General features: G+C 38.7%; 1 long non-coding RNA gene across 2 annotated transcripts; it reads right to left on the bottom strand.

Moving 5' to 3' along the window:
- Positions 1-447: 447 nt before the first annotated feature.
- LOC107502322 lies at positions 448-21,366 on the bottom strand. 2 transcript variants are annotated; one of them, XR_004951077.1, is made up of 5 exons: positions 21,354-21,366; positions 15,127-15,253; positions 9,064-9,221; positions 8,511-8,705; positions 448-2,281 (listed from the first exon to the last, which is right to left on the bottom strand). It is a non-coding gene; the product is annotated as an uncharacterized LOC107502322 (long non-coding RNA). The 2 variants fall into 2 exon arrangements; XR_001594958.2 differs by lacking the exon at positions 21,354-21,366 and having other exon boundaries at positions 15,127-15,431.
- Positions 21,367-25,104: the final 3,738 nt, after the last annotated feature.

Raw genomic sequence — 25,104 nt, 5'->3', positions numbered from 1 at the left:
TCCCAGCCCACTGGTTTATTTATATAAAGAAGTCTTGCTCCCTCCAGGCCTTGGCCATAGGGACCTTTGTCAAGTACACAGATAGGCTATGGACACCATCACCCCCCATGTGGGGATCTCCTGCACACAGAGCCTGAGTCCCCCCATGTGTAAACACATTAAAACTCTCCACCCCCTTTCAGTGAAGGTTTTATCTCCAGTCTTGGCGCCTTACAATCTGTTCTCCCCATAGTAGCCAGAACGACCTTTGTCGTTTTTGTTCATTATTTGCTTGCTCTGTATTAAGGTTTACATCAATGTTACCATGCTTTCAGAAAGACATCCACATTGGTTAACGTAATATGATTTATTTTAACCTACCCTATGCAATTCGAACCAAAATTTGCTCATAACTTAGGTTTAAAATACATAGAGGTTTTTAAAAGTCTTTTACAGATGTATATAAGTTCTTCCTTGAATACTGTTAAAACAGGTAACAAGAACCATGATGAAAATAACTTTGCTTCACTTTTTTTAATGAGAAAAGAAAAAGTCATACAAAAATTGGTGCAATGAAGCAATTTTGTAATATTTCAGTGCCAAAAAAAATAATCGGCGAAAAAAATTTAATAATTACAGAGTACCCATGGGGGTGGGAAGCCTGTTAACATCCTTGTATTAGTGCCATAGGGCTGTCATAACAAGTCACCAGGAAGCTGGTGGCTTAAAAGAACAGAAATTTATTCCCTCACAGTTTTGGAGGCCAGAAGTCTGAAATCGAGGCGCTGGCAGGACTCCCTCCAAACGCTCTGTGGGAGAGTCTTTCCTTGTCTCTTTCAGGTTCTGGTTCCTTCTGACATTCCTTGGTTTGTGGCAGCGTAACTCTCTGCCTGTCGTCACATGGCCTCCTTCTCTCTTGTGTCTGTCTGTGTCCACGTCTCCCTTTCTTTTTTCTTAAAAGACACTAGTCTTTGGATCCGGGGCCCATCCTAAGTTTAAGATAATTTCATCTGGAGATCCTAATCACATCTACAAAGATCCTACTTTCAGTAACGTCATCGTCTGAGCTTCTGAATGAACATGAATTTTGGGAGGACACTACTCAACTCTCTAGAGCCTGTGAAACAATTTCATTAGATTCTGTATTTAGTTCATGTTGCATGTAGAGTATCAACTTACATAAACCGAGATCCAAGTAAATTTCTCAATCCGAGTTAACGTCTTCAGTTGATTTCATCTGCTGAGGTCAACAAGAGGACTCAACACATTGGCTGTCAGTATTTCTGATATTTATTTTTAAAAGGACATTTTTATCCCAATTTCTCCAAGTCCGTTCAGGTAATTAATTATAGCACTAACAAGTATACCTTCTGGATTCAAACAGGGGTCAAATAGCATCCCACCTGGGTTTCAGTTCATAAGCAAAGAATGAGTTAAAACAAATTTGTCCGTATTAAAACACATCCTTGGTAAACCTACCGATAATATGCTCATTGCTCGTAGGCAAAGACCCAATATTAAGTGTGAACTTGAGTGGTCTGGACTCTGCATCTGGCCAAATCCCTGGCGAAGACTCCTACAGATTTTTGCTCCCCTCTTTTCATGGCCCCTCTCACTTGTGCTTTTCCATCTATTTGAATAATTACCTCAATTATATCAATGAGCCCAGGGAAGGTGGAGGCCCAGCCTGTTTAGGTCTTCATTATGTCTCCAGCAACCAACCTAGAGTAGCTCATTATCAATACGTAACATATTTGTTGAATAAGTTAAATAAAATTATCACCTTGTCCATCTGTACTTTCTCATTGCACTTTGTTTGGCGGTATCCATAGATACAATTCTGGCACACCTGAACTGAATCCAGGGCAAATATCCTTTGATAATCTAGGCAGCCTTGTTCCCACTGAGAAAATGATAAATATGAACAGAAAGCCAAGGCTTGAGAAATGGGGACAAACACTGCTTTTGCACAGTCAACAGAGATTTTCACAGCATGCTATCACTTTTATTCCCCTTTGGAAAATTAGCAATCTGTTATTGCCCACATAGGAGGTATGCAATGGAGAGAAAGGACCAGGGGCTGGACAGGGGGCCCTGGTGAGTAGCAGGAAATTGTATCAGTCAACAACTTGTGAGCCCATCCTCAGAGTACCCCTGCCAGGTTGTATTTGAATTGGTCACATCGTCCCAGAAAGCAGACGTCCTCTTCTGTGCATGAAGCCAACAGCATCCTGGGCTTTGCAGCTGCCTGCCATCTCCCAATGAAGGCTTTGCTGGCTCAGGCACCAGGAAGTCTTGATTTCTTAAAGGCAAGAAACACACTGTTTAAATTTATGTTGGCCTTCAACTGCCACAAAGACAATCTGCTGAAAAGTTTATCTCAGGCTGAAATGAAAAGGAAACATCTTGAATCCAGCTGTTTGTTTCAGTTCTCCCTTTTTAACTAGTTGAGCCAAGCACATTGATTTTTCAGAGAGAAAAAAAAGCTGCACATGTATAGAGACCAGGATATTGATTGGGGGCGGGGATTCGGTTAAATAACTAAAATGTCATTTCTAGGTAAGAATCTCCATTTTTTCAGATTTTAATTGGGAAATAATGAAGGACTCCATTGATTGAGGAGGGACTAGGAGATGAATATAGAGAAACCCCTGAGGGAACCTCCTGTGTTTCTAAGGACATCTTTCTAAATGGCTATCACAACGCTTCCCCAGACTTGTTTATATCATGGCACACACACATTAAAAACAATAGTCTTTGCACAGCACACTGGAATAAACAGGGTAGTTTTTTAAGGCTTTACTGAGGTAAAAAGAAAAAGTCTCTGATTACCATGATTATTGTACTGAGAACTAACTGAATTCTGCAGAGAATCAATCAAATGTGGACTTTTCCAGAGGTGAGGAGTCGTCTCTTCGCTATCTACCCCATCACAGGCATCTATTTCCACAACCACCCAGTAGGCAAGTTTCCTGAATGACTGGCTGAATCTGCACTAGGGCTGAGGCGGGGTCAGGTTGGGACTGGGGCCCAGCTCCGGGCAGAGAGGAATGCCATTGAACTGTCTGTAGACCAAGAGCATTGTATGTAGTGATTTTCAACTGAAAGTGATTTTGTCCCTCCCCCACCCCCACCCTTCATAAGCCAGGGGATATTTAACAGATTTGGAGACATTCTGATTGTTGCCAGTAGGCATCTAGTGAGTAAAGGCCATAAATGCTGCTAAACACCCTGCAATATACAGAACAAGAAGAATTGTTCAGTCCAGCTGGCCGTCGTGGAAGGTTGAGAAACTCTGCCTTCCTTGAACATGTAGTGAGGGGAAAGAGCATGTCTGAAAAAAGGAGAATTTTTTTTTATTTCTGTGAATAACAATGTCTGGCCAAAGAGATTGTACTGTGTTAAGGTGAAGTTTGGAAAGAAATACAGATAGAAAATATTGTCTGTGAGCCTGTATTTACCTAGTATGTCACATTTAATGCTGCTGGTAATTGGCCCTCTGAATCGGTGACTCTGAAGGTCTAACCGCGGACCATTCTCACTAGGACCTGGACATACCCGCCCTTAGAGCAAATCTCAGTCATAGGAGCAAGCGGTGGTAGTGTAACCACTTTTTTTTAGCCAGCAGCACTTGACCTTTCATGGGAAATAAGGACTAAAGCTGTTTGTAAAGAGCATGTATTCTTTTCTTCCCACTTTTATTGAGATATAATTGGCATATAACATTGTATTAGTTTAAGGGGGTGGAATATAAAGATTTGATACATGTATGTTGTAAAATGATTACAGCAAAAATTTAATTTACATCAATGGCCACACATAGTTACACACTTTATTTTTCTTGTGATCAGAACTTTTAAAATCTACTCTCTTAGCAAGTTTCAAATATACAATACAATATTATTAGTCACTATGCTGTGCATTATATCCCCAGAACTTGTTTATTATATAACTAGAAGTTTGTACCTTTTAAAGCCTTTACCCACCCCCTACCCCTGAAAACCACCAAAATGTTCCTTGTTTTCATGAATTTATTTTTTTTTTTTAGATTTCACGTATAAGTGAGATCATATAGTATTTGTCTTAAGAGCATGTATTCTTTATACTGGCATATAACCTAGTATTTATTCCATGCTAGTTAATGCTTCTAAAGGACATATGGAAGTTCTTGCTTTCAGAGTGAAGAGAGAGTAGCTACAAAATAAATTAGTAGAAGAAAACCCCAGTTGCTAAACTCATTTATAAAAATAGCAATGTATTTTCACAGAGAAAAGCAAAAGCATTTAATTAGACTTAGAATTTCCAAATCTCAATCTCCAGTTCAGACCCCTGTGAATCTTCTGGGTACTACTGCCCACCTGGATCCCTCAGTTTTAGAGACCCTAGAAAAATTCCCAGCTGGGCCTTAGACAGCCATGAACAACCAAGGCACTTAGAGATGCTAAATCGAGTCTCTCCCTTGGCCCAAAACAAGTCATGCACCAGGCTTTTTTGATAAGACTACCCTGGACAGGGCTGGACAAGACGCGGGGATGGGGATGGGAGTTCCTTTTCGTCTGAACACAAAAGGAGGCAGAAGACCTCTGTCTTTGGGCTCGTCCACATTCTTCCCCTTGAATTTATGCCTAAGATGGTAGAAGGGAAAAACTAAAACTTTGTTGCTGTCCTTTTCCTCCACTTCCATTTCACATTTTTACCCCTTAAATTAGGAAGTACAGGCTGTGTTTTGACTTCCCTTTCCTATGAGTAGATTCTTCCTCTACCAGGTGTATGCCAGGAGAACAGGCTGTGGCCCTTCCTTCTTCTTCCCCAGTCCAGTCTCGAGGCTATATCTAATGACCTATGGAGTTCAGGAGAGAGAACTCGTAAGAAGACCTACTTGATGAGAGACAATTTTTAGTATTACACACATTATATGAGGTATGGTTATCACTTTTTTTCTGAGGAAAGGAGGGTCAAAAGAACTTAGTTACATAGTTAGTAGGTGGTAGAGATAGGATTGAAATAGCTTTCTTTCACCAAACATGTATTCTTCCTATTATACATATGGAAACTCACCAGTGAGAGAATTAGAGTCAACCTCTCATTAACTGTGTGAGTCAGTGTTCTAATCTATAAAATGTAGATGATTATAATAAAGTACGCTTCCTGGGAAGGTTATGAAGATTAACCAAGTTAATGTATGACAGTGTAAAGCATGGTACAAATGCCAGGAGGAATTATTGTTGTGATAAATTCTGCACCCTACCTTACTGGTGATAAGGAAACTCACTCACATCCAGGTGGCGGTGGGGTTCTGTTCTCCATTGTTTTCTGAAATTACGCTGCCTAATTAAAATCTCCATTAACTGTGTGAGTGATTAATCTCTGAAGTCATTATCTAAAGAGATATGTCTATTAGAACTCTGCCTGTTAGACTCTAGTCTGTTTGTTCAAAAAAGAATACTTCATTACTAATAGATGCAAGTTGGACAGGTCTAGTCACTACAATTATGCCTGAAAGCATATATCATAAAAAAATTATTTGTGTGAGTACGGTGTGAGTTTTCTTACAAGATTTACTTTCCAATCAGGCTTTATTTAGTCTATTATTAACAGAATTTTATGTAACCCTGTAAGTATTATCACCTACCTTCTCTGGGAAAACTAGGAGTCTTATTATTCTCTTCTCTCCTTTTGTATTTATTGTCTATATTACACAGTTAAAACTTAGGTCACTGGCATTACTTCCCCTAGTGCAGACATGATGAGCACCCCTCCCCTTCCGCCAACTCTTCTTCTGTTAAGAAGACAGCTCTTCAGCAGGGGAAATCCTTTTCCAGTAGTTAGGGGGACGCTGAATCTCCAACAAACCAGATCCCCTCAAACAGTGACTGGCTCAGGGATGGGCATGAGGCAGAGGCCGAAGAATAAGGGTCTTCTCAGAGATATTCCCAGGGAAATGTCTCCAAGGGGTTCCTAAACAGCACTTACTGTATCACGTTTGTAGTATATCTGATTGCATAGGCTTTTCTCAAAGAAACAAATCTCCTTTGAGGAAAAAAATCATTTCTTATTTATCTCTGTAATCCCAGTGCCTAGCATGCTACCTGGCACACGCTGGGTGCTTTGTCGAATGAAAGAGCCTGGTGACAGGGCCTCAGATTCTCAGTGTCCATAGTCTTGGGATTCAATGGATATTCCCAAACCACTGCCAGGATAAAAACGTTTGGTGAAGAACAGTGACATACAAATAAAAACATCTGAGTTCGTCTGTTTGTGTGTTCCCGCCCTTCAACAAAATGTTATAGTTTGAAACAAAACTGCATTTTTATAAAGTTATTTCTTAAAGGAATAAAGAAAAAAAATTAAATATTGAAGAATAATTTCACATGGCATAAGATGGCATGTCGTAAAAAGAGTCTTGAGCTGGAAACCATGATGTTTGGTTTTTGTCTTGGTTTTAGCCACTGTCTAGTAATTATTGAATTAATTGGCAAACGCAGCACCTTTCTAGGCTTGGCTTCATTATCTAAGAACAAAGGGTCTGGATTAGGAGACTCTAATCCCCTTCCAACTCTGTTAATTGTGAAAACACTCTGATGTGTTCCACATCAAAATGATCAGCTTATATTATTGCATGATTCGGTTTTCTCATAATTTTCTGTCACCATAAGTTTTCTAAAATTGCCTGATTCATATTTGTTAAAGATTTTTCTATATCTGAGGTAGGGGGGGATGATAAATTATTGCTTCTCAGAGTCTCCTGAATTCTCTAAAACATCTGAGGCCAGGCACTCAGGGCTTTCAGTTTAGATGTGTATGAATCAGGAGTGGTTCAAGTTCAGAGATGCTACTCCTAAGAGAAAGGCCAAATAAACTCTCAGGCAACAGTCACCTTTCCTTGTATTTTAGTCAGACTTGCCATCCTGGTATATTGTAACACAGCCTATTACAGGCCAAGTTACTTTGGGAGCTGCACAAGATGCTGATCTGTAAATGACATCAAATCATCACAAAATAAACTAAAATATGCAACATTCCTGAAGAAATGAAAATTGGTTCCACCAGATTTAAAGTGGACTGTGCATTTATACAAGGAAAAAGAAAATCACCCATCAAGTATTTTCGAAATGCACCCAAGAGGCTGTACTGTAGGACTTGCCGTCTGCAGGACTCACCATTGCTCTAAGTCAGCCAGTAACAGTTACCTGAGGTCAGCAGTCAAACCACTGACATTCTTAAAGATAAAAGTACATGATGTTTATTTACAGAAATGAATCATTTTTTAATATTCCAATTTTGGACAATTTACTAGGCCCCTAAGTCATTCCCAGTTTGGAAAAATTGTAAGTAGTAAATTTATTTTGAGCACAAAAAAAGCATATGAATTTAATAAATGTAAAATTAGTTCCTCCATATGTAACAGTTACATTTATGTGTCAGTTGGCTGGGCTACAGTGCCCAGCTGTTTGTTCAGACACCAGGGTAGATATTACTGTGAAGTTATCTTTTAGATGTAATTAACATTTAAATGAGTGGACTTTAAGCAGATTACTCTCCATGATGAGGGTAGGCCTCATCCAACAAGTCAAAGGCCTTAAAAGCAAAGACCGAGGTTTCCTAAAGCAGAAATGCAGCCTCCAGACTGCAACATAGAAATAAATCCTGCCTGACTTTCCAGCTTACAAATTTGGGGATCAAAACAGCAACCCCAGCTCTAGCAATTTCCAACCTACTGGCTTGTCCTTACAGATTTCAGACTTGTCAAATCCCACAGACGCACAAGCCAAATCCTTAACATCTCTTTTTCTCTCCCCACTCCTCATGTGTGTGTGTGGTGGTGGGGGGGGGGGGAGCGGGGAGTGTGCATGTGCCCTGTTGGTTCTGTTTTTCTGGAGAACCTTAGTACATTAGACCTCTACCAAATTCAGTTTGAACTAATATTTAAAGAGTGCCCACCTGCGAAGATATTAAGGAAAATTGCACCTGCTGAAGAGTGTGGAGAGAAGGGTGGAGAAGGCGAGACTGGCAGCAGCAACTCGGCTTGAGGATCAGAGGATAAGATAAATTTTGTTCAGCGGTAGCTCCTCACTACAGGGTAATCTGCAGATCTACGACCAGGGAATAACTACAGTCCTCGCTGATTGCTTTCTCTAGGCCAGGCACAGTGCTATCTATGCTCTTTACATATATTAACTCATTAATCAGGATGGAAACCCTAGTGAGCCTCAGGGAGACAGTAAATTACGCACCTAATTTTGGACTCAGAGTCTAGATCTAGACCGTCTGACTTTAGAAACTGGCCTCTCGACCATGATGCTAAAACTGTCTGCACAGAAAGGAACAATGTCTGTCAAAAAGACAACTGAAGGGAAAACAAACACTTTAACTGCAAAGAAATTAGAAACTGAAATGGATCTTCTGGTGTTCCGGGCCAGAGCTTAGCTAGTCCTGTCGGAAGGCTTTTACATTCCAGCTTTAATGCTCTTGGCCTTCTCATTAGTTAAGAAAAGTCAGGGGTATGGAAGAGCACAGAGAGTAACACTTACTGGATGCTTGCTGTTGCCTCTTTACTGATCTCCACGTGGCTTCCACTGACACCGCAGGGAAGGGGGCTGCTTGGAATGGAAGGCCCGCCTCCCCGCTAGGCCTCCTCTGCCACCACTCCAGCGGAGAGAGGTGGAGTGCCTCTTGGATGCTGGGTTGGGTGGAAGTCCAGGCTTTCCATCTGGTCTTCATTGATACTATGCAGAAAGGGGAGTTAGTTACTAAGAGGAAATGAAAGCCCCGGTTCCTTATTCAGCATTCTCCAACGACATCTTGGCAGAGGGATCAGCACATTATACCCTAAGAAGGGCAGAATCTAGTCTCCCCACTCGACCTGCTGGATGGATGGGGTGAGGCTACAGTAGAATAATTATGGTTTAAAATATTTTTGTTTTGCAAAGCTGCTCTTTTCTTGTTCTTTGGCTAGAGAGAGCAGGCTTTTGTTGGGGCTTTTTGGGGGGTGGGGTCTGCACTCATGAATGTTTCTGGGGTGATGGTTTCTTCAGCTCCTAATTTAGGATATATGCAGCTAAAAGAAAACTCAAAAGAACTTACTGCTGTATCTATCATTCCATGTGTCCTGAGATCCGTAGGCAGGCTGTCTTCTCTCTACCTTTCAGAGTCTGCTTATGTTTGTTTTATATGTAATATCCTGGGCTTTTAGCTGTACGTAGCAGGAGGAATAGGAGAGAGTATAAATTTACTCCGTCTTCCTGAAAGCAAAAAGTTTGACCCATTTTTAAGCATCCAAAAAGCCAGTTTGTCAAACCATTTTACAAATAACTTTAAGTGGAAGACTAATCACCACAAGTCTTAAAAAAACAGTTTTCAACCCACTGGCGGGCATTTTGACCTAATCTAGTCCCAGCCTACCATCATCTCTTTGGATTTGTCTCTTCCTGTTCTTTTTTTTTTCCCCCATCAGTTTTTCCCATTTAGAGTAAACCGAACAAATTGTCTTGCCCACCATTCCCCAAAATCTTGGGGAATTTTGTTGAATGACTGCCATGTGTCTAGCTCTACAGAATGTGTCCAGCTGAAAACCTTCCCTCACCCTGAACAGAGAGAAAGTTGCTGACACATTTTTATCCTGTTGTTTATTAAGTGAGCCTGACTAGTTTCTAAAGTAATCACCTTATAATAATTATTTCACAGATTCATTTCACATTATCTTCTAAAATATTTCCATTTTAGAAAAAGCCACTGTGCGCACTAAAAGATCAGCCACTCAAAGTCATCATTAGAAAAGTAGCAACAGAATGAGATAAAGGGCCTCAGATTTGTGCTCAGTACCTTCTTTGCTTAAGTGATATAATTGAACTAATGGATTAAACTTTGAAATAGTCAATAATACATCTTACTCTGAAAATAATGGCCATTAGTACCCTTTAATTTCATTGGAATACATTTAATATATTTTTTTCTAAAATAAGTAGAGAATCTATCATAACAGTGAGCACACATCTACAATCTAATTTTCTAAACAATATATATGTTACATAATAATTATTAATTACATAATAATTCTGAGTCATTTTTTATGTACCATGAAAGTTATTCTGAGAGTAAAAAATTCCGAAAAATGGTGAAATTTAAGAATCTATATTTAAGTCCTCACATTTGGGAATTTTAATAAGAAAAACATTTCAGAATGCTTATGTGAAAGAAGCATGAGGATTATTTAAAAAGTAGGTTATGAAATACTCTTAAAAACAGTTGATGTCAAAATATTTTTTAAGAGTCAATTAAATTCTCCATAAAGATAGATAAATTTTGTGAGAGGAACATGTAATAGGAATTGAGATATACTTGCAGAAATTTTAAATGTTATACAATGTGTTCAAAAATCTTATTCTAATAAATGCAGACAAGTCTTTCTGGACGGTCTACTCAGTGCCAGCAACATTTTACTGCTGGTAGTGACTGGTGACAAGACAGATACCTCCTGCTCTGTATTATAGTGAGGAAGACTAAAGACACGTACATGAGCAAAGGCAAGGTCATTTCGTGGGGTGCCAAGTGCTATGAAGGGAATAAAACAGATGATGTTTTGGAGCAGGACGACATAAGAGAGAAAAGCACCTTCAGAGAGGGTGGCTGGGGAAGGCCTCTTGGAAGAGGTGGCTTCTAAGCTGAGGTCTGAAGTGTGTGACAAAAACTCAAGTGCGGGGCCTTTGATGGGAACGAGCATGATGTCTTGGGGAACCTGAAAGACACCAGCGCCCTTTAGGCCAGCGAGTAAGGCAAGAATGGAAGGAGAGGGTGCAGACAGGTGATCAAGGGAGATCACTGTGACACTTCAGACCACGGTGAAGGCTTTGGATTTTGTTCTCCACATCATGGGAATCCACTGGGAAGAACATGGAGAGAAACACCTTAAAGAGATCACAAGCATTCTGGTGTCCCCTGTTAAGTCTGCACAATTTGTAAGCATTTAGGTGGATGTTCAACCAGGAGTTAGATGTATGAATCAAGACCTCCCGGGAGAAGTCTGGGCTGGAGACACAGACTAGAGACCTGGATATAGAGTTGCTATTTGTAGGTTCTCCCAGAAACAGATACTCAGATAAGCATTTGGATACAAATAGATTATTTGGGAAGTGCAATAAACACTAATAGGGAAAGTGGAAAGTGATTCAGGCAAGGAAAGGAAGCTGCTTAAGAGGCACCATTAAGCCAGTTACCAAAGTGGGTTGTGACAAGGGAACTCTGGAGAAAAGTACAAAACACTATGTGCTTTTCCCCCACAGTTCTTTTGTCAGCATTTAAAAGATAGTTAAAGCTAACTTTGAAAAGTCATTGGTTAAGGATATCCTCCAGGCCTGCTGCATGCATAGGCAGAACAGACTCTGAGATATAAGGCCCAGAACTGTATATACGGGTAGTGAAAGTTAGCCAAACTTCACTGAAAGATCTAAGGAATTTGGGGATTGATTATGATTACCTAAATCATTCATTTGAACAGTCAAGAGTTAAAGCTATGACTATAGCTCCAGCATCTATACTCTTGCCCATCATTCTAAACTACCTCACCATACAATGTGCTTATTACAAACTCTTCAGAAAATACTGAAAACACAGAAAGTAAAAAATACTAAGAGAATCTCCGAGTTCATGCGTGTATACTTATGTGACCTTGACAAACTGGGAAGGATTCTGCCACTTGAATCCTTGACTAATCAAAGGTAACCCGTGTTAACAACGTTTGTCCTAATAAATACCAATGTGACATTTTTCAACCAAAAAGAGGTTAATATGACTATTTTTTTAAGATTGGTCAATGGCTAGAGAAAAATCATTATTTGCTGAATTTCAGTGATCCTCCCATGTAATACAATTCTTTGTCATCCTTTCCACATGATTAATGTGAATACGATTATCATTCTAATTATATATTTATATAAGGACCCTATTTTTTTGCAGTTTATTCCCATCCGCAGTGTTCGGTACTTGGCAGTCTCCGTGCCGAGGGTCAGGGTTTGCTCTGGGCTCCCCACCAGCTTTATTTACAACCTCACACAGTTCCCACATAGCTACAGATGGGGACCTGAGGCCTTAGTCTATCGCAGATTTCTTTCTGTAATGCATGAAGAGTGACCCAGATTTTTTAAATGCCTGATCTCCTTTGAAATAGCAGCTGCTTCAAAGGAAGGGTTTATACAGAGAATACAAACAAATTATTTCAGCTAGGAGCTACACAGAGATTTTATAATTTGCCATTAAATAAAATTTTTTTTTTTTGTATTGGGAACGAGAAAGTGTTCCATTTCAACTGATAGGTCCACCATCACATGGCTAAGAAGGCAGGAATAATCTAACCATCCATCTAGCTAAGTAGATCAGTCAGAATGCTTTATAAATACAACACAAGCGAGCTAAGCAGGCTGTGATAAAAGATAAGACCTCTCTGTATCAACTGAAAACACTGTTAATTTTAAGCCCTTGGTCAAATCATTTTTTCTAGGTATTGTCTTAGAGCAACTGCCCTATTTCTAAATTTCTTCTGGAAGTGTGATATAAAAAATAACCACCTTATTTACTGGAAATTTCATTAGTCTCTTCCTAATATGCCCTTAAGACAGATCAGACTTATAGACTATAACTTTTTTATCTTCATCTACACAACTGTGTTGGGAATGGCACTTAGAATTCATTACGGTTTCAAATTAAATTTAAATCCACAAATTTCTCATTCCTGCTGTGCAAAACAACCCACTCCCTAATACTTATTTGTTAAATATTCGCACTGTGTTTGCTGGAAATCACAAAAGGCAATGTTGTTCTCCTTGACTAGTAAAAACAGATTGTTAAAGTGAAAAAAATTAAGATTTAAAGAGACTAAAACTATTTCCATTTGGAACTAAAACCCATTGTTCTTATATAGACCATATTAAAATCAAAATCTGAACCACCTTTAATATCAGCATCTTCAAATGGTATTTAGTATTTTATATATAAATTTATAATTTTTAATTTTAAATAATATTTTCAATAAAAATAAATTTTTATTTTAAATAATAGTTGCATAAGGGGGAAAAACTTATCCCATTATCTGGCAGTGGCGGATAAAAGCATGAAAAGTTGCATTTGAAGTGTCTTCCACCTTTCCCTGCCACTACCTGAACACAATACCTGACGTCTTCCCCTCTGCCTGGGGCTGCCAGGTCCTGGTTCTTCTTCCTGGCTCTCTGCTTGGCTTGGCATTACCCCCATCTGCTTACTTTAGGCTTAGCTCCCCTTCTAGAACTCTGGTAAGGATGTCCGGGAAACCATTCCACCTCAACTTGACTTTGGTCCTTGCAAGAAATCCCTCCCCTCTTCCCTCAGAGCAGGCCTCCACTGCCCTCTCTCTCTGGTCCCCCTCCTCGTGCAATCACTTACCGCTGAGGAGAGAGAAGTCCAGGAAATACGCAAACTAGCATTTTGGATTAAATAAACAGATAATCAGATGTTACTAGTGTATATTTTGTCAAATTATTCATACTGCTCATAGCACATTATCATCAACGACCTATACACAAAGTTCCCCTTTGGCGATGCTAAAAATAATTAAATTATTCATTTCTTTGTCCATTGTTTGTTTATTATCTTGTTCTCATAGCTAATTCCTTTTATATTGGTCCCCTATAAAAAGCTATTCTGATGTGTTTAATACAAAAACCATGTTGCTACAAAATGTTCATTGGGATGTGTTGTGCAGGGTGTGTGTGTGTGTGTGTGTGTGTGTGTGTGTGTGTGTGTTACAGATTTCATTCTGTTTCCCTTCTCACTTGGGATTTGGGTTATTTCAAAGGTTACTGAGGAGGTAAAAATGTGGATATGGTTGCTTACATAACTAAGTGATTTTGAGGCTCGGTTAGTCAATAATCTCTGCTCTGGCATGGACTTGGCAGTAGATAAATCCTATGTGTAGCATCACACACTGTGTTGTTTTTACAAAGCCCCTGTGCCCTTTCCTTAGTATCCCTAGAAACATTTACTGGCAAGACACCATCATCCTGGAAGTTGAGGAGCAAATACAGACTTTTTCCTACACTTGGCAATACCTCTTAATCTCTCTATTTCCATTCACTATCTATAGTTCCTTTTGCTGTACACAGGATAGAAATAATAATAGAGAGACCATTTGTCATAATAAATACTTGAGTGCTCTCCAAATTCGAAGTGCTTTCATCAGCTAAAGAAACAGCATGATATAGTGGATTTGAATCTTGACAGCTACTTCCTGGCTATTTCATTTTGGAAAAAATTAACGTCCTAGATGCAAAAAGAGATTAGTAATAACTGCCTTCAACCACTATTAGAACAATGGCAATGTAATTGGAGTAGCTAGTGGTGCCTGGCACATGAAAAGCACTCAGTAAATGGCTGTTATTACATATTAAACCCAAGACATCAGGCAAATTTGAATTTCAGATAAATAACTTTTAGTATTAATATATCCCAAGTATAACATAGGCGTACTTGTATTGACATTATTTTATTTGCTACACCCGGAAGCCCTAATTATTTTATCCATCAAAGTCTATATCGTTCTCATTTTACAAGGGGGGAAACTGCAGGTTAAGAAAGTAAGCGATGCAAAATGATCAAAACACATTAGGTGGTAAAACCTATAGGATATTAATTCTATTATTACTTAATAGTGACAGAGTACATGTTGACTTCTGGACAATATGTAGCAAGGGCCTACTGTATGTATCCAGCAATGAGCTCGCTCATCGTAGGTATGAAATGAGGGGACTGGGAGGTACTTTCAGTAGGTCATTAAGATCCTCAAGGTTGGGAACCAGAACATTTTCTGGTGTTTTTATGTATGTATGTATGTATGTATGTATGTATGTATGTATGTATGTATTTAAGCCACTTATCTCCCACCTACATCATTTTAGCTGTGTCTGGTTCCCCTGACTTATCAGCATCTTCACCAAAGGGTGGACAGAGGAGATAAATTCAAACTAAGTATTGGCTGTTAACAAGTCATTATAGCTGATGTTTAGGTTTTCTTTGAGATTTCACGAAGCCAGGTCAGATTTACAATAACCATCAAGAGTTGGCCCCACCGTTAAATATATTTCAAGGAGATGAGAGAAGAACTTAAAATCAGCTTTGAATTACCTTCTTTTGGGGACTCGCCAATTCAAATATTTGTCGTAGACCTAGAAATCAAGAAGTGTGATCGCCATAAAATATCCTGCCTCCAGTCTTTTTATGGTCTCTTCAGAAGAACTCTGATTTCTTATTTCTGCAAGCACACCAAAGAAAATTTTTTTCTATTGTAAGTATATACTTAGAAAAAAATTGACACCTTAGGCTAGTACTTATAGATGGTGTTAACTCAAGCAGCTAAAACAGGAGCTCACCCGTACAGAGAACCAGAGAACGGAGTCCTGGGGGGTTTCAGATTACCACCGTGTCCAGAAGACTGACCCCTTTTTTACTACAGTGCATTTTGCTGACTTTTTCACTTTTCCCATAGCCTTTTTAAAAAGTATCCGGCAGTACCCTTTTCTGCCTATTCTAGCTTTTATTTTTATTGATTTACTTAGTGCGTGGAGAGCTGAACTGGGATATTATTTTTAATCTGCATGAGAAATTTTCCTTTTTCCTCTTTCCATATTTATAGCAGTCTGATGTGACATCCCCAAGAAGAAAATTGTGGAAAATGCTCACGGCAGCCTGAAGAGTGACAGACCAACTGGGCCCAAGAAACTGCTTATTGACAGCACCTGTATCTCAAGTCTTTTCTACACCCACAGACTGGAAATATGTGCCTGAAATTTCAATTGTTTATTCTCTAACAAATTTGCAAATTGCTTAGCTCAGAAACCAGAGTTTCCTTAAAGCAGTGTTTCTCACATTGTGGGCCGTGGACCACATCCTTCGGAGTCTCCTTTTTATATATATGGCCAATTTCTGGGCCCCACTGCAGACTTACTAATGAATTAGAATCTGTAATTAACAGCGAGCTTTTAAAACCTTGCCTTAGAGAACGTATAAACATGATTTGGATTGAATTTTATGACTAATTTCCTCAGTTGTCAGCTAAGATGGCCTAGCTACTGTCTGTGACATCACCACTTGCCTACCTTCTCTAGCCCACACACCTAGGTTGAAAATGGATAAGGGAGCCCCATGGTGACCACATCTGAAAGGAATGCTGGGCGGTGCTGAGGAGCCAGGTTGGGTGAGGCCAGCAGTGTGTCACAACAGCAACGTGCATAATTCTGTGATTTCTCTATAATGGGTACCTGCAGGACCCTCTCAACTGAGACAGCCTCCATCTTCTCTGCACCTGAGTAGGGAGTTACAACTGCATAATTACAAACACACACACACACACACACACACACACACACACACGATTACATAAGTCTTATTTAAAAAAGAACTGAAACATAAATGTATATGCTAATATGTCGAAACTACAAATTAAATAGCCTGTGGTGTTTCTCTTAATTTTCAATCCCTCTTTATTAGGAATCAGTAAAAATCATGAGTCAAATATGGTCAAAGGAATTATCTTTTTCCTGGTCAGGCATGGATTTTTCGCCCTTCGTCTGGCACCTGCATTGTGCCCTGCTCCTCTTCTATTTTAGGCTGGTCTCATTGGAACGGCCATTTCCTCACTGCGTGACACTGATCGCTAACATCCCAATATTTCCAGGTTTCCTGTAATTGTTTAAAGTCTGAGTCTTATACATGGAAACTGCCTCAAATGAATTTCTATGCTTTATCTCACTCCCTAATTAAGCAGAATTAAAGTAGTTCCCTTTGAGTCCCAGTCTCTCTGAATAATGTCTGTCTGCAGAGAAAAACATGCAGTTTGCAGTTCGTCTCTTAGCTCTGAGCCTCCTATGGGTTTCACGTCACTGTCACGGGGGTGGGTGGGGGGCTGCATGTCTCCTCATTCCTGAAGGTCAAAGATCTTCTTAATTAAGCCCTGTGCCCCTGGGAAATTTTCCTATCTACACAAAAACCCTCTCGTTTTATCATACTTTCTGTTACCAAAAACACTCCGAAAGCCACCTGAGGTTATCCTGCCTCGACTATGTAACTACACTACCATGGCCTACATAACCCTCCCAACCCCTTTGCAGGTAGGCGAATAAGTGAATGCTCCCTTCCTAAAGGGACAAAGCCTTCCTGCATCACACCCAGACTAGGACAGATACATAGGAATTGGAAAAGCAGAAGTTCATGGGAAGCTTGCTTGTCTAGTGGTGTTCTGCCTTGACAGAGCAGCCCGGAGGTGAGGCATAGGTTCATATGTTGTCTGCAGAGAAAATACTGCTTCCATCTGCTGTGCGAGTGATAAAGAACTCACAATCTGGGCATGTTAGTAATAGGAGCTTTGGATGCATAAGAGAAAGGCCATAATGTTGAAGAAGGCACTGCTCCCTTTCTCCCTCAAAAATAAATGTAGTTAGTGACCACCCAGGTTCAAATAGAGATAATCATGTGAATATTATTTCATCAAAAATTAAGCCATTGTTGTAGCAGATAATGAAAATAACACAGTGAGTAGAAATATAGACTCTTAACTCGGTATATTGTAGGTATTGATGAACCTATAATGAAGTCCTTCAGAGCAGGAAATTGAGTTTTAAACTGTTCTTGGATTTTGTTCAAATTCGATTTTCAAAAGGATAATTACAGAACTTTTTAAATCACTCCAGAAAATTAGTCTTTCTCAAAAAAAGGTCTATTCCTTAAGAAAAACATTCTATAATGAAAAGCTATAAAGATCTATAATTATATGAAATGACTAGTTTTCTAGTCAATTCAGGCAGAGAACTGAGTTAAGTTAGAAAATCTGCTCTGCAAATCTTTGATCCTCCAACTAACTAAAGAAGCAGAAGAAGCATTTACATTCATTTGATGCTTTTTTTTAAAACTAAAATTATTTTGATGATACTATGGAGGCCTGAATTATCAAAATAGAAACTTGATTTACTGGAATAAACTTCCTCATGGGAAGAACAAAAATATTATCCTTATGATTAAAGAAAAGGAGGAGGATTTAACCGTAGAAATTCCAGACTCCCTCTAAGCAGAAAACAGACTTACATAATGAGTGAGAGGATGAATCTAAGACTTTTATTTATTCAACAGATATTTATTTGTATCAGGAGCTCAGCTAGCGAACACATGTAATGACCTTTCTTTTTCTTTGGTCTTTTGGATCGACTAGCAATACATGCTTGCAAAAATATTTCCAAAGAAGATATTTATAAAGCACAATTGTTCCCCAAATGGGCCTTAGCAATCCTTTGTAATCCCGCTGACAATTTCAAATGAGCCCCTTTATACTTACTTTATTTAAAAAGCATATGTGCATATAGTTATCATTGTCTTTATCCTATTCACATTATCAACTATAATATGTACATATACATATTATTCTGTAACTTTTTCCCTTTATTATACACTGATACATGTCTAAGACAATACATGGACATGTACCTCATTATTTTACTTGACTACATAGTATTTTATAGACTAAAATAATATAATTTTAAAAATTCAATCAGTACCTTATTGACAGACCTTAATTTTTTCTAGTTTTTGTGAATAAGAAAATTACCATCGTAAACATTTTAATGTGTTAATTTATATGAAATATATAATTTAACATACACATTCATATGCAAATTTTTCTGGTGAATATATTCCCAAATATATACATTGTTTCATCGAAGAGAAATGCATTTTTTATTTTAATAAAAATGCCAGATTACTTTTGTATAAGTTATGGCAATTTACAATCACACCAACATGCATGCCAGTTTCTCATACCCTACCTAGTCAGCACTTGATATTATCAATATTTTAGAATCTAATGGTTAAAAATGGTAGCTCATTTTTGTTTTAATTTTACTTCTCAGATGACAAAGTTTCATATATTTACTAGACATTTTCCCTCTCTTTTCCGCGGACTGCCTCTTAATATCCTTAGGCCATTTTTTATTGGACTGTTTATAATTTGCTGGCACATCTGCGAGAAGCTCTTTGAAATATAATTCCTTGTTATGTGTATTACAAACATTTTTTTTCCAGCTTCTTTGAATATTTGTCTTCTGCCTTTAAAAAATTTTTTTCCAGAGTAAAGCTTTTAATTTCTGTGTACAAACATTCTGTCAAATTTTATTATTTATCATTTTTTCCATATAAGAAGTTTAACCCCGTTACAATCTCCAACCCAAAGATATACAGATATTCTCTGCATTTTGTAGCCTTTACAACTCTAGGTGCCTATGACATCTTTCAGGGCCAGCCTTTGGCTATTTTTTTCCAAAACCTTTTCTATATACTTTCTTCCTATGTTCTATTTTCTAAGTCACCATGGACTTGGGCAGGAGGAGGGGTTGTTGGTTGATTTTGTTTCTTGTTTGCACACTCAATATGTACTGTCAAATAATAAAATAATAATGGAGATATTATTAGCAGGAGCACTTTACTTTTACAAAAGGGCTAGAAAGAAGAAAGTGCATAATGCAGAAAGAACAAATATATGACACGGGGCCCTATCACTTGTCACTTCCTGCCACATGCACCTACTCTCATGCATTAAAACATTACAGCATTCCCATATACCATGGGCTTAGCCTTTAAATCCTTCTCTAGAAAGCACCTGTGGCAGATAGTATTTCTCAAGGATGGCCATGACCACATCTCCCATCCCACATGCTCTCTAGAACCTTATTGTTTCCCCTCCAAGAGGTAGAATCTAATTCTCCTCTTGATACTAGACAGATTTGATGCTCACTTGTAACCAACAGAATGTAGCAGAAGCAGCTCTGCTGGACTTCTAAGTTTAGGTCATAAAAGATGGTGCAGCTTCTGCCTTCTTAGCTGAAATACTTCTGAAGGTGGAAAACATGTCCCCGATGCCTTTAGCCATTCAGTAACCCTGAGGCCATCATGCTGTGAGGAAGAGCCTTGCAGAAAGATCATATATTTATCAATTGATAAAATCAATCAGCTGTTCCAGACCCCCACTACCTTGTGTGTGTATGTGTGTGTGCTGTTGCAAGCAAAAAAAGTTGCTACTGAAGTAACACTTTTGAACACATTTGTATATCTATCTATATCTATGTCTATGTCTATATATATATATATATATATATATATATAGAGAGAGAGAGAGAGAGAGAGAGAGAGAGAGAGAGAGAGGTGCCCTGTTAGCCCCGTCAGTCCCCAGCTGCTCCACACCCCGCTACCCCAATCGCTGTATGACTATTCCATATGAGAGACCCTGAGCCAGATTCACCCAGCTGAGCCCTTCCTGAATCCCTGACCAACAGAAAGCAAGAGTCATAATAATGTGTTTATTGTTGTTTTAAGACAGCAGTAAATTATGCGTATGGCTCACTAGATAGTGACAGCAAGTGGAAATGGAGTCGCCCATGAGTTAAAACCTATTTCATCCCTTGCCTAACTCTAGGTAAAATTTAGGCATCTATCAGTAAGATATTTTTTAACAGAGTGTTTTCACAGTTTTCGCAAATCACTTCATGATTTTTTTTTTTTAACCCTTAGGTATAATGCTGGCTCTGCTACCTTTCCAGAAAATTATTCCCTACCCTGCCTCCATGCTCCCTGCTCCCTGCTCCCCGCAAAAAGAGTATGAAAACTGTGGGGAGAGGATCTAGAGCTGAGAACTGGGGTGGCACGGAACAGCATATGTATTACCTTCTGGTCCACATCATCCCTGCACTTGACGTGCCCAGGAAAAATCCCTCTCAGCAAGTGCCAAGGAATTGTCTTACTTTGCACAGACAATTCCTTGGCACTTGCTGAGAGGGGTTTTTTCTTGGTTCTCGTCTGCCGTCTATCTCCTCCTTGCCCTGTTTCCAAGATAATCCATGTGAGTCCCTTGCATGTATCTATGTTTCCTACCATATTTTTACCTGTAGTCAAACAATACAGTCAGAAGTACATGTGCATTACCATATAAAAAGCTGATAGTTTTAAACTCGTTAATCACACAGGCTGTGTTAACCATAAGCCGATCGCGAGCCACTTCTCCATGTCTTCTTCTCTCCCTCCCTATCTATACCTCAGTGCAATTCCCACTACTTTTCTCTCCCCTCTCACAGGGCTTACTTCAATTCAAATTATTTGCGGTCATAACACTGCTACTTATGTTTTTATCTCTCTGTCCTCTTTCTTTCCTTCCATCACATTCTTCCTAGCAATGTTAACTGTTATTCTCTTAATTTCTTCCCAAGGAATTCAGGCAATGAAAGAAGTGAAAGACCAAACACTTGAGAAGGAACTCAAAAGGCGTGATTGGCAAAGGCCCTTGTCTTTCTTGATTTGGAGATGAGACAGTGACTCACCGGATAGGCTGACCGACCTCTCCCTTCAGTCACCAGCTTGCTGCGGCTTCCACATCTGCTACACATTCCAGAAGGCAAGTTAGAAAAACACTATTAGTTTTTCCAGCTATCATTGTCCTTTTGTCACCATAGCGACAGATGTTATGTGAAATCAGCTGCTTTATTGTGAAAACAATGTAGGTTGAAAACTGGCCTTGGGGAAGTTGCAAAGAACAGGAGATTCAATTCTGATTTACTCTTCCACGGTTTTTTTTTTTTTCCTATATTCCATTTTCTTTAAAATATACTTTATTGCAAAGCTATAATATAAAATAAAAAGTCAAAGAGTCAGTTTCTTCAATGGTTACTTGACTCAATATGAGAACAGATCTTGGTGAAAGGCTTGAAAGTAAAATCAAATATATACAAATCCACAGAACTTCAAAACAGCTAAAGAAACCATATTGGTAAATGCATTGCGTACTGAACACTGGCTGATGTAATTCAGAAACCAAGCGGCTGCTGATAAATCAAACTAAAGAATGACACAATCAACCTTTTAACTCCAAAGAAGATATACAGATATCCAGAATGAAATAATACAATGGGGAGGAGAAAAAAAAGAAGTAAATCATTATTGCCAGTTATGCTGACAATGAATTCAGGAGACCGGTTACCTGGGGAGCATGTTCCTGCAAGCGGTTGGGGTGTGGCATTCATGGAATAAGCCATCAAGGTCAGAGGGACTTTGAACTGGATTTTATTTCAAAGACAAATAAAAAATTCCCAATTCTTTGCATGAAACTACCCAGGAAGGAGTCAGGCGTAAGACCAAGACTTTTACACCATCTGAAAACCCAGAAATTAGAATAAAAGAATTAGATGGCAAGTAGACACAAGTGTAGATTCAGTTTCATCACATGGTAATTTACATAGACAAAATTTTTAATTTATGAAATCAGAAAACTTTGAAAATAAAATAATAAAATCTAATGAGTCTTAAATAAAGGTATGACTATGTTTATATGTTTATTATTCTAAATACAGCTAAGGAGACTCTGGGAATAAAAGACAGTAACAGAATCTGGTTTCAAATATTGAGTCTGTGGCTAACTAGTTGTATGATTTAGATAAACTCCTTAACCTCAGTTTCCTTATCTGTAATCACCTTGCCAGTCCCTTGTGAAGATTGAAAGAGCTTCTTTTAACTCCTGAGACACAGAACTATTATTGTTAGTGTTGTCATTCAACTGTACAATCCATTTAACAATTTTAACAGATTTTTCAAACCTTAGGAGTTTATAGATTATAATACACATTTTAAAGCTAACTTTATTTGTGTTTGTTTTTAACTGGTATGAGAAATATGTCCATTGGTCTTCACATTCACACTGATGCCGAATGAGGTCTCAAATCTATATATTTTAGTATCTGGTATTTCTGACTAGGATTAGAAATTATCATAGAAAATATTTAAATCTGAAAAGACTTTCCTTAGAGTCTGCAATAATCCGAGAGATATCAGAATAAAATGACCTAAGAAGTAAAGAGGGCAAAGGAAATTAGAAATAAACTCATGTGTTTAACATGTTTCATTTCATGATAAATATTAGCCTTACTTATGTTTGTAGTATCACATTAAAGTAATATAAATGTCAATTTATTTGGAAACTAAGTTGCCTAGGATTTAGATCAACAAATTAATGTCATGAGTAAATGTGCTCCTTCGGCACTCTGAGGCATAAGAAGAGTAATTGGAAAATAGTGAAGAATTATATAATTATATTACATTTGTGTAATCTAGCGAAGTTGACAGATGACTATTTACCTCTGTAATTGGTTTCTGAGAAATGAAAAGAACACAGGGAACATGTAGAAAAATCCAATTAGGTTTGGTAAAGAGCTTTTCAAAATGTGGATACTTCCATTCAGAAAACCACCCCTATCCTGAGCCTCTGTATTTTGGAACCAAAATTTGCAGTATCTGAAGTCACATGATCTGCAAACAATGGTGTCAGACTTTTTTTAATATTACATTTTCTAAAGAGCTCCCTGAATGTCCTCTGGGTCAAACCCTCCACTCACAAGAAAGCACCTTTGGCATTTTCTGCTGTTTGTCACATTCTGTCAGATCTTAAAAGGTTGATGAGAAAACATTCAGAGAAGGGCCTGGAGGTGGTGGTTTATTTCCAGCTCGCGTTACCCATCGCTGCCTCCAGAGGTTCTTGTCTGGGAACAGTTCTTCTCCTTCTGGCACTGACTGGGAGCACTTTTCTGTGACTCTCAAGGACTCATGACTATACCTTCTCAACCTCAGTCTTCTCCACCACTCCACTCTGAAACGTACCGTATAACTTTCGTTTCTATCCTTCACGCTTGTTTATTCTATTACCAGAAAAGCAGGATAGTGTAAGGCAGCCATGAAATTAAGTAATTGTCTAACTGTCTAGGGGTAAAGTTGAATCTGATGTCTGACCTAGAAGAAATCAGACTCGTATACTAGTTTTGAGACAAACCGTCTCGACTTTTATCACTTCTCTCACAGAGGTAAATCTTGCTCTGACCTAATCCTAGGACACACAATTATATTTCCAATAGCCCCAGGGCACACACTTATTATATATAATCCCCTTCCAAGAAAGCCTTTAGGAGTCTGGGTTGGCCCAGTGCCTCCTTCAAAGTCTCTCTTGTGGTCATCCTACAGTCTGCTTCAGGCTAATAGTAGCTACACTACGACACCCAGACGCCCCCACACTGTGGCAGCTCCAGGATTTCTCTGGGCTCCCCAGGGCCCATCATACCTGATACCTACAGCTACAAGCTGGTCTTTGGGAGCAGAGAAGTGAGGAATGCCACAGCAGGCAGATTCCTGTGAGCACTGGTCAAGGAAAATAGATTTCCTCAAGAAAATTAGACACAGAAGCTGGGGGAAATCATTATACTGTGTCTCCTTCTTCAGTTAAAATGTTTTTTATGGATATTTAGGTATGCACAGTTGTTGGGGAAAGTATAAATTTAAAACTCAATGCATGTTTATTCACTGACCTAATCTGTTAGTCACATTAAAGCTACACTTAACAAGTTCTGAAACTATTTTATAGTGGCAGAAAGTTGGACCCTTCAAACTCTCTTTGCTGTTTAAGCTTTGCTCTGGACCTCAGTTTAAATTTCTGACCCAGATCGGTCTTTTTGTCTTGAAAATGTCTCAGTTAAAAATAAATCTTTAAGATCTTTGATCTGAGGTCATAGAGGATATTCCTGAATTCATTTCCAAGAAAGCCTTTCTAACAACACCCATAACCTGTGCCAAAGCAGTTTAGCTCATTAGAGAAATTTTCTGGTAAACATCCCCCAACATCTGGATATTTAAGCACTAAAGTCAATGACTTTAGGAACCCTTTTATTGTTGTTCACCTTAATGGAAACTTGAAGACATTTAAGGAGTAGAAAGAGCTAAGTGTTTTAAACAGAAATTTGGTAAACATGCAAAAGAATAATACACAGTTCCTGGAATAGGAAAAAACGAGGGTGTTTTTTTTCCGATCCCAGGTCCGATTATCAGGTTAGAGATCTGGTGAGATGGAGCACTGCTCCTTGGCTTCTGGGATTCTTCAGCCATGGAGCACCTGCTTATCTTATCCACCTCTCTCTGTCTCCTTCTCACCTCTGTGGGGATCCCCAGAGAATGGGCAAAGGCTGCCTAATTTTCCAGCAAACTCTTAGGTTTGTTCATGCATGAATAAACATACATTGAGTTTCATTAATATACATA

The sequence above is a fragment of the Rousettus aegyptiacus genome, unplaced genomic scaffold, assembly GCF_014176215.1.
Source record: "Rousettus aegyptiacus isolate mRouAeg1 unplaced genomic scaffold, mRouAeg1.p scaffold_m13_p_1, whole genome shotgun sequence".
Lineage (NCBI taxonomy): Eukaryota > Metazoa > Chordata > Mammalia > Chiroptera > Pteropodidae > Rousettus > Rousettus aegyptiacus.
Note: the sequence above shows the minus strand (reverse complement) of the source record. Positions and strands in the feature narration are given on the sequence as shown.